Consider the following 11,246-nt stretch of genomic DNA (forward strand, 5'->3'; position numbering starts at 1 on the left):
AAATGTGCATGTGTCTGCTCAAACAGTCAGAAACAGACTCCATGAGGGTGATATGAGGGCCTGACGTCCACAGGTGGGGGTTGTGCTTACAGCCCAACACCGTGCAGGACGTTTGGCATTTGCCAGAGAACACCAAGATTGGCAAATTCGCCACTGGCGCCCTGTGCTCTTCACAGATGAAATCAGGTTCACACTGAGCACATGTGACAGACGTGACAGACTCTTGAGACACCGTGGAGAACGTTCTGCTGCCTGCAACATCCTCCAGCATGACCGGTTTGGCATTGGGTCAGTAATGGTGTGGGGTGGCATTTCTTTGGAGGGCCGCACAGCCCTCCATGTGCTCGCCAGAGGTAGCCTGACTGCCATTAGGTACCAAGATGAGATCCTCAGACCCCTTGTGAGACCATATGCTGGTGCGGTTGGCCCTGGGATCCTCCTAATGCAAGACAATGCTAGACCTCATGTGGCTGGAGTGTGTCAGCAGTTCCTGCAAGACGAAGGCATTGATGCTATGGACTGGCCCGCCCGTTCCCCAGACCTGAATCCAATTGAGCACATCTGGGACATCATGTCTCGCTCTATCCACCAACGTCATGTTGCACCAAAGACTGTCCAGGAGTTGGCAGATGCTTTAGTCCAGGTCTGGGAGGAGATCCCTCAGGAGACCGTCCGCCACCTCATCAGGAGCATGCACAGGCATTGTAGGGAGGTCATACAGGCACGTGGAGGCCACACACACTACTGAGCCTCATTTTGACTTGTTTTAAGGACATTACATAAAGGTTGGATCAGCCTGTAGTGTGTTTTTCCACTTTAATTTTGAGTGTGACTCCAAATCCAGACCTCCATGGGTTGAAAAATTTGATTTCCATTTTTTTATTTTTGTGTGATTTTGTTGTCAGCACATTCAACTATGTAAAGAACAAAGTATTTCAGAAGAATATTTTATTAATTCAGATCTAGGATGTGTTATTTTTGTGTTCCCTTTATTTTTTTGAGCAGTGTATATATAATTGCAGTGGCTGCCAGCTTTATGCCGCATAACTCAATAAAAAATGAACAGCATGAAATGCCCTACACAGTGTCTTGATGAAACAATAGGGACAGAGGAGATCCATGGGATGGGATTATCTCTTGAGTGTATCATAGGATAATCTACTTCTCTACACCAGAGTCGGCTACTTCTTAATCCCATCACTAACACAATAGAACAAAGGGACAAATAAACACATTCATTGGGAGTCTCAGAGCAGAGTTAACCCTTATTGCGTTTATGGATTCACACCATGCAACTTTAATGGGGAATAGGAAAGATGTGGCCTATTAACTCCACCAATAAATCATGGTTTATAGTTCACTCTAACGCAAATAGGTCAGAGTGAGGGTCTCCATAGTCCTGGGTCCATAGCCCGTAGGAAGGATGATAGCCCTCAGGCTTTTACTGCAGACCCAGTGATGGTTCAGTCTGTCATTTGTCTGGCACAAAGCCAACACATCACCCAAAGAACACCATCCCCACAATGAAACATGGTGGTGGCAGCATCATGCTGTGGGGATGTTTTTCACCAGCCGGGACTGGGAAACTGGTCAGAGTTGAGGGAAAGATGGACAGGGATATTTGTGAGCAAAACCTGCCCCACTCTGTGCGTGATTTGAGGCTAGGAAGGAGGTTCACCTTCCAGCAGGACAATGACCCCAAACACACTGTTAAAGCAACACTTGAGTGGTTTAAGGGTAAACATATAAATGTGTTGGAATGGCCTAGTCACATCCCAGATCTCATTCCAATAGAAAATCTGTGGTCAGACTTAAAGATTGCAGTTCACAAGCGCAAACCATCCAATTGGAAGGAGCTGGAGCAGTTTTGCAAGGAGGAATGGGCAAAAATCCCAGTGGTAAGATGTGGCAAGCTCATAGAGACTTATCCAAAGCGACTTGGAGCTGTGATTGCTGCAAAAGGTGGCTCTACAAAGTATTGACTTTAGGGGGGTGAATAGTTATGTACATTGACCTTTTCTGTTATTTTGTATGCTTTACAATTAACCAATTTAAAAAAAAGGTCTAAGCTGTGGGCATGTTCTACAAATTACATGATGGAAATCATCAAACAATCCATGTTAATTCCAAGATGTGAGACAAAAAAAAAAAACGTCAAGGGGGGGTGAATACTTTTGCTTAGCACTGTATACATTACAGAGTGTTGGCAAAACATACAAAAGTTATTTACGCATCTACCTGGGCATTTTTCATCCTGGATTCTTTTTATAAACCGGGGGTGTCTGACCTTCATGTCTGACCATTTTTTAATAATGGCCATGGTCGGTGTTTGAGACCCGTTTTGCGCCAGATCTCAAATGCCAGCTCCCGCACAATTCGCTGCTTCTCAGCGTGGGACCGGGTGCGGTCGTATCCCCAATCCAACATCCACTGCAAGATAAAAATGCAAGCATATAATCCCAATTGTGATACACTTGTATGATCTATACAAATGTATTACTGTATAGCGGTGGCGGCAAGAAGCGCAAGGCGTCATAGCGAGTTAGCAACCAATGACGCCGTGTGCTCGTCCACTCTGCAGGACGGCAGCCCTACGGTCCGTAGTTGTGAAAAAACAAGCGCGTTTGCATGCGACCTTACTGTTACGGTTAGAAGATGGGATTGTATCACGACTGTATGTGTGTGGGGTCTGAGCTATCAGATAAAGGCCAGCTAAGCAGAGGTGTACCTGTCTAGTGAAGTGACGGTACGGTATGGGGTGTACAGCTGGTTCGCCTCCCCGTGATGCACCCTGGGTAACTCTAAATGAACCAGCAAATACTGGCGGTCTGACAAAGAAAGCTTCTCCTGAGTCCTGACCAATAGGACACAAATTATAATCTATAGACTCTGTGTGTGTGTGTACGGTATATAGTGTGTGTGTGTGTGTGTGGTATATAGTGTGCGGCATGACAATGGATGTGCAATGTGCATGTGAAATATATTTCTCTGCTTTGCATACAAATATGCTACTAACATAGTGGGCGTGATGTCACAGGAATACTTAGTGCAACAATCACTAATATCTAGTGAGAACTTATAAAATGTGAAGTTGAGTGCACTTAAGAAAAATTGGAATCGCAGAAGTTTGCAGTGGCGATTTTTTTATAACACTCTTTATGCATATAAAGCGATTGTTCAGACATGCAGGTGAAATGTAATCAAATACACTACTTTAATGTAAGATTACTTACAGTCACCAGGAGTTCTTCCTCTTCGTCGCTGAACTTGGTTCCAACCATCGCATCCATTTAATTTCTAGTAAACCAGTTGCTGTAGGCCACGCCTTCCTAGCACATGTGCTCTGACTGACTTAGTTTCAGCCAAGGAATAGGTTAGTCTCCTGTCAGCTCCAACATGGATTCTAAGCCGGAACAATCTAGAACTGTCACCCCTCCTTCTGGTAGCAAGCAGGACTGGCCCAATTCTGCGCAAAAGTGGGGAGAATGGAATGGTTAGTTCCATTCTATCTAACTATAGCTCTGCAATATTTGCTGCCGCCTACTGGTGAACTAGGCATATTACATGTAATAAACAGTTACATAACAAGATTATAGATGCACATTTAGGTGAACCTAGAACAGAATTACACTGATGGCATTTATGTTAGCCCATTAAAGACAGTAGCAGGTGCAGGAGTGGTAACACCAGTCTGGGGTGTTACATAGCCCCTTACTTAAAACCAAGCCGCCCTCGACTTGTGTTTAGGGTATGCTGTAGGGTTCCCTTTAAAAGTTAAAGCGCTGCTTTAGACTGTTTTCCTGTTACTCTATGCATAAACGGACATAACAATGGCTACCCATAGGTCTCTGCCCGTTTGAGTAGGGTGTCTATTTACTATTTCCTTCTCGGAACCAAAGAGTCTGCGCCAAGCGATCATTCCTGGCTTTCTTTTGAGTATACTCTGTAATACCACCACTATGCAATGAAATGCCCGCCAATAGAAGGGTGGCTTCATCCTGCAATCCCTTCCAGCACCAAGGTATAATCATGCTTTACGCTTTGTCACCTTGATTTCTAAACTGTTAGCTTGACATTTCCCTTAGGACAGTACACAGTACCTTAGGAACATATTTTTTTTTTTGCAGCGTGGGTACCCTTTAAAGATGTTGTGACTTTACCACTTGGTCCTCCCTGCGTAGCAAACGCACATGATCCCAAAGACACAGGACATACTGGCTCCTTCCCCTCCCGAGTCTGTAGAGAGAAAAAGGTTAAGGGCATATGCAAATAATACCATTTAATACCTAGTCTTTCTAAACTAATACAAGGCAAAGTGGGACCATTAGTATTTTTGAGTCCTCAGAGGCAGTCCATATGAGCAAAGAAGCAAGGATGTTAACTATCTGGCTAACAACATAAAGTCCAAAGTCCATTCAAAAAGTGCATAAGAGGTCACGTTGTTGTACCCATAAAAGAGTCCATACAATGGGCTAAAGTGCTTAAACATTGCAGAACCTGTAAAACGTTAATGCAAAAATAGTGCAAAAATATGATAGTAGAAATGTTTGAGTCCTTTCTTTGAATGCTGGCTTGTAATATTGCAAAACTAGAACATATAATGCAAAAAGGAAAAATCATTTGTAATCCACATGAGGTAGTAGAACTGGTATTTGTAATCCATGTGAGGTATGACGCCAACGTGCGCAACCTGGAAATAGTTATTGGCTGATAGTTGGAGTCTATGAAGTCAGAGTGCAATGTTTCTCACCAGTCAAAATGTCAAAATGGCTTGGCTCCTATAGCCTCCGCAACTAAATTCTCACTCTAAGAATTCCCGATAACGGGCAGGTGGCTTACCCTTGTTGGTTCATTGAGATCTCTTCAAGGACAGTTTAGAGTCTCCGGGGGCTGAGGTAGAGTCTGGGGCTTGTAAAGGAGGATCAGCTATCGAACTTGGTTCTGTAGATGCAGTGGTCTCAGCAACTGGCATCAGGACCCGGATTAGAGGCTGAAAGAACCACTGAAGGGGGTAAAGCATGGAAGGCAACTCTGTTAGAGTCTCACTTTCTGAAGACAATGGCAGTTTGGGTGACTTATCCACTTCTTCTAATTGCAAATTTTTATCGCGAACATAGGTACTTCGAAAAATTCGCGAATATTTAGAATATAGTGATATATATTCGTAATTTCGAATATTTGATTTTTTTTTTTGCTAGTTTTCGTAATGCAAATTTTTAGCTAGAATTTTTCAATTGCCGAGTAAAAACATGATTCCTCCCTGCTTCTTACTTGTGGGCCAATGACTCATTGGCCCACAAGCAAGAAGCAGGGAGGAATCATGACTTTAAATGAGAAAAATGATGAATATTCTAAAAAACTAATATATAGCACTATATCGAATATATTTGTTTTTTCGAATATCCGTAATATTCTAAAACAAGAATATATAGCAATATAGTGAATATTCGAAAAAAATGAATATAGAGCAATAGTGCTATAATCTTCTTTTTCTAATAGTTGTAATTTTTTTCTCAACTGAAGTACAGATTGTAAAAAAACTTCATCTATTGAAAAAAAAGATTATAGCACTATATTAGCTAAATTGCTCTATATTCTTTTTTTTCAAATATTCACTATATTGCTATATATTCTTGTTTTAGAATATTACGAGTATTTGAAAAAACAAATATAATAGTTTTTTCGAATATTCGTAATATTCTAAAACAAGAATATATAGCAATATAGCGAATATTTGAAAAAAAATGAATATAGAGAAATTTAGCTAATATAGTGCTATAATCTTCTTTGTCTAATAGTTGTAATTTTTTTCTCATCTTAAGTTCAGATTGGAAAAAAATGACAACTATTAAAAAAAAAAGATTAAAGCACTATATTAGCTAAATTGCTCTACATCCGTTTTTTGGGGATTTTTTCTTGTATTGCTATCTATTCTTGTTTTAGAAGATTACGAATATTCGAAAAAACAAATATATTCGATATAGTGCTATGACTCATTGGCCCACAAGCAAGAAGCAGGGAGGAATCATGTTTTTGCTCGGCAATTTAAAAATTCGCATTATGAAAATTTGCATTACGAAAATTCGCATATTACGCGATCATTACCTTGTCGATTTTTCGAATAAAAAAATCGTAGAATATAACGAATATTCGAATTCGCAAATATTCGCCAAATATTCTACAAAAATATTCACGAAATATCACGAATTCGAATATGACCCCTGCCGCTCATCACTACTCCTGAACAGGTTCCTGCAAGCATTTCTTGAGCCAGTTGTGGTGTACTCGCTGAGTACCTTTATCTTCTCTCTGGATCTTGTAGACCTCTGATGAGAGGACAGTCACTACTGTATATGGCTCAAGTTCCCAGCGACTATCCAGTTTGCTTACTGGGTGATTGTTTCTGAGCCAGACCTGGTCTCCTGGTTGTAAGGGCTCAGCATGTGCATGTAGATCAAAGTCTACTATTTCTCTGGCATCCTCTACAGGGAGTGCAGAATTATTAGGCAAATTAGTATTTTGACCACATCATCCTCTTTATGCATGTTGTCTTACTCCAAGCTGTATAGGCTCGAAAGCCTACTACCAATTAAGCATATTAGGTGATGTGCATCTCTGTAATGAGAAGGGGTGTGGTCTAATGACATCAACACCCTATATTAGGTGTGCATAATTATTAGGCAACTTCCTTTCCTTTGGCAAAATGGGTCAAAAGAAGGACTTGACAGGCTCAGAAAAACACTGACAGAATCCATGGATGGCAGGCTTTTGAGTGTCCTTGCAAAGAAAGGTGGCTATATTGGTCACTGATTTGCTTTTGTTTTGTTTTTGAATGTCAGAAATGTAAATTTGTGAATGTTGAGATGTTATATTGGTTTCACTGGTAAAAATAAATAATTGAAATGGGTATATATTTGTTTTTTGTTAAGTTGCCTAATAATTATGCACAGTAATAGTCACCTGCACACACAGATATCCCCCTAAAATAGCTAAAACTAAAAACAAACTAAAAACTACTTCCAAAAATATTCAGCTTTGATATTAATGAGTTTTTTTGGGTTCATTGAGAACATGGTTGTTGTTCAATAATAAAATTAATCCTCAAAAATACAACTTGCCTAATAATTCTGCACTCCCTGTAGGTGCCTCTAATGCTCTTTGACCCACTCAGATTGGGGGGGGAGTGGTTCAGAGTCCGGCACAGCGACATCGAAGGCGAGGTCTGCAGGTAAACGGCCATGTCTTCAAAACATGAGGTAGTATGGAGAGTACCCGGTGGAGCAATGAGTTGTGTTATTATACAGGTACAATATTTCAGAGAGAAGTAATGGTCCCTCGGCCCTCTTGTGAGGTGGCATAGCCTTGAGCATGTTGATCAGTGTCTGGTTCATTTTCTTGTACAGCCCATTCCCTTGAGGGTGATATGCGGTGGTCCTCAGTTTTTTGCCGTTGTACAGGGCAGAAAGTTCATATAACATGAGACTGGAATGCGGATCCTTGATCAGTGAGTATTTTGTCAGGACACTCATATGGCAGAATCAAGCTCTTCCACATGGCAGCTGCTGTAGTTTTAGCAGATAAGTCCTTTACAGGTACAGCCACGACGAACTTGGTGTAATGGTCTATGATTGTCATAGCATAGGTGTACCCGGATCTGCTGGGTTCCAGTTTCACATGGTCAATGGCCACTGTTTCTAGAGGACGCCTACTCACTATTGGATGAAATAGGGCTCGCTGATCATGTCTTTCCCCTTTAGCCACAGCACAGATGGGACACTGCTGACACCAGGTTTCAATGTCACTTCTCATGCCAATCCAGTAATGGTAGCTTCTGTCTTTTGGGTTTCAAAATGACCAGACCTGTTATGGTACATGTCCATTACCATCTAAGCATCTCTTTGGGGCACCACTATCTGATGGAGGCGCTCACAGGTGACTGGATCAAGCGTCCTCCTGAGGAGCAGATCTCTCTGTAGGAAGAGTAGTTTCCCTTGTCTCCAGAGGTGAACTAGCTCCGAGTCGGCTCTCCGCTGCCGGATTCTTCCCGGTACGCGCCCACAGGAAAAATAATTCAATATTTCTCTGATGACTCTACTCTCTGTTTGTAGTTTGAGACAGGTGTCATGCCCCACTCTGACGATGTGCGGAGGTCGGCCAGGATTGCAGCACGAGTTTAGTGTTTGTTTTGGAGTCGTGCTGGATCCGCCCCTCATCAGGTGCACTGGGTGGAGTCATTAGTTTAAATAGCTCCTCCGCCCAGTGCCCTGAGCGGATTATATTCATCATTGTGATCTTAGAAACTAGGAAGGAAGGTTGGCTGTCTGCTCCAGCCCAGGAAGATAAGTGTTGTTTCTAGTTGGTTGTTTTGTGTCATCTTTCCCATCCAGGTTCTGTGCGAGCAGGCTGCTCCTATTTCCCACTTCACCATCTCAGGGAATTCAGGGTTTTGTCAGCCCAGGCACGGGGACATCTCAGATCTACCTTCAAGATCTGTAGATGGGCTGAGCAGTGCAGAGAAAGAGGTCAGGGATTAGCTAGGAGGTGACCCTTCCCCTGTCTCTCGCCCAGAGCCTGGTTGGTTCGTTATCTGTCATACTGAGTGCACGCCCGCCGTGACATTATAATCCGCCATACTGGGACTGCCATCACTCAGCGCTTTTATGATGGCGTCAATTAATGCACTGGTTGACCGCATGCAGGGTTTATCCCTAGAGGTTGCGGATCTGCGTGGTACGGTCACACAGTGTCAGGGGTTTCTGGCATCAGGTACAGGTCAAATTAGTGGGGAGCCTAAAGTCACTCTTCCCGACAGATTTACAGGGAGTACGGATGATTTTTTCCGCTTTAAAGAGTCATGCAAATTGTACTTTCGACTGCGTCCATTTTCGTCAGGTAATGAGGATCAGAGGGTTGGTATCATCATGTCTCTGCTTAAAGGGGATGCTCAATCCTGGGCTTTTTCTCTGCCGCCCGGTTCTCTGGCTCTCCGGTCAGTGGAGGAATTTTTCCAAGCCCTGGGATTGATTTACGATGACCCAGATCGGGTCTCGATGGCAGAATCGAAATTGCGTAACTTACTGCAGGGTGAACATACTGCAGAGGGTTACTGTACAGAGTTTAGGAGGTGGGCTACTGAGTCGGGGTGGAACGACCCCGCGTTACGTAGTCAGTTTTGTCAGGGGTTATCTGAAAGGTTGAAGGATGCCCTGGCTTTTCATGAGTATCCGGATACTTTAGAGAATGCAATGTCTTTGGCTATACGGTTGGATAGACGTATCCGAGAGAGGGGTAAGGGTCCCTCCGTGCAGGGGATCCCTCCTGCGTGAGGTTTTGTTTCTTCTTCTGCCCAGGGTGATATTGCTTATAACTCTGGAGTAGCGGAGGAACCCATGCAATTGGGTGAGATTTCTTGCGATTCTGATAGTAGAGACTTTAGGAAATTGCACAAACTATGTTACTTTTGTGGAAAGAGGGGTCATTTTATTTTTTCTTGTCCTCATGTTAAATCACAGGTGGATAGAGAAAAAGAAAAAAGAAAAAAAAAACTCCCTCACACTTGGTAGTATGAATGGTGTGGTGGAGCAGACAGGTATGCAAGCTCCCTGCAGTTCCCGTTTTCTCCTTTCAGCTATGGTGGCGCTAGAGTCAAAAAATGTGTTTGCTGATGTATTCCTTGATTGTGGTGCTGGCGTAAACCTAATTGACTTTCTTTTTCTTCAAGGCCTGGGACTAAGTACTTGCACGTTAGAGAACGAGATTCGTGTTTTTGCAATTGATTCTTCCCCTCTTTCTCAAAGGAGTCTCACTCACATTGTTCATGGTATTCATTTAAGGGTGGTGATTCACATGCTGAAATTATTTCTTGTTTTGTCATGAAGGATTTGCCAGCTCCTATAGTTTTGGGGTTGCCATGGTTGACTAGACATAACCCAATTATAGACTGGCAAGCGAGACAAATCATTGGTTGGAGCGAGTTTTGTTCAGATAATTGTCTTGTCACATCTATTTCTGAAGTGTCCATTACGGCTTTACCTCCGTATCTCTCGGATTTTGCGGATGTCTTTTCGGAGGGTGGGGCTCAGGAATTGCCCCCTCATCGGGACTTGTCCAGTTAATCTCATTCCTGGCGCTAAGTTGCCAAAGTCTCGGCTTTACAACCTCTCTCAACCCGAAAGAGAGGTCATGCAAAGTATGTCGCCGAGAGTTTGGCAAAGGGTCATATTAGACCATCTAAGTCTCCAGTGGCAGTAGGCTTGTTCTTTGTGAAGAAAAAAGATGGATCACTGAGACCGTGTTTGGATTTCCGGGAGTTGAACCGAAATACAGTCCGGGATCCATATCCCCTGCCCTTTGATCAGATTGTTAGAGCCAAGGTGTTCTCCAAGTTGGATTTGAGAGGAGCCTACAATCTGATCAGGATCAAGGAGGGGGATGAGTGGAAAACGGCCTTCAATACGCACGAGGGTCATTTTGAGAACCTGGTGATGCCTTTTGGGTTGACCAACGCGCCAGCAGTATTTCAGCGATTCGTCAATGACATTTTTCATCACTTGGTGGGGAGGTTCGTAGTAGTTTACCTGGATGACATTTTAATTTATTCTCCTGATCTGAAGACCCATCAGGATCATGTGAGACAGGTTTTGACGATCCTTCGGGAGAATAAGTTTTATGCCAAATTGGAGAAATGTTTGTTTGCGGTGCAAGAGCTTCCGTTCTTGGGATACATGCTTTCTGATTCCGGTTTTCGTATGGATCCCGGAAAGGTCCGGGCGGTTCTGGAGTGGGACCGACCAGAGAATCAGAAAGCTTTGATGCGGTTCTTGGGGTTTACAAATTATTATAGGAAATTTATTTTGAATTATTCTACCCTAGTAAAACCTCTTACTGATATGACCAAGAAGGGCGCCGATGTCTCTGTCTGGTCGGATGAGGCGTTGCAGGCCTTTTCGGCTGTTAAGGAGCGTTTTGCGTCCGCTCCCATTCTGGTGCAGCCGGATGTGTCTCAACCATTCGTAGTGGAGGTTGATGCATTAGAGGTGGGGGTTGGGGCGGTGCTGTCACAGGGTTCATCTCCTGGCAAGTGGGTCCCGTGTGCCTTCTTCTCCAAGAAGCTCTCGGTTGCCGAAAGGAATTATGATGTTGGAGATAGAGAGTTGTTGGCTATCAAGTTGGCCTTTGAGGAATGGCACCACTGGTTGGAGGGGGCGTCTCACCCCGTTACGGTGTATACTGACCATAAGAATTTG

The sequence above is a fragment of the Bufo bufo genome, chromosome 6 (assembly GCF_905171765.1).
Source record: "Bufo bufo chromosome 6, aBufBuf1.1, whole genome shotgun sequence".
NCBI lineage: Eukaryota > Metazoa > Chordata > Amphibia > Anura > Bufonidae > Bufo > Bufo bufo.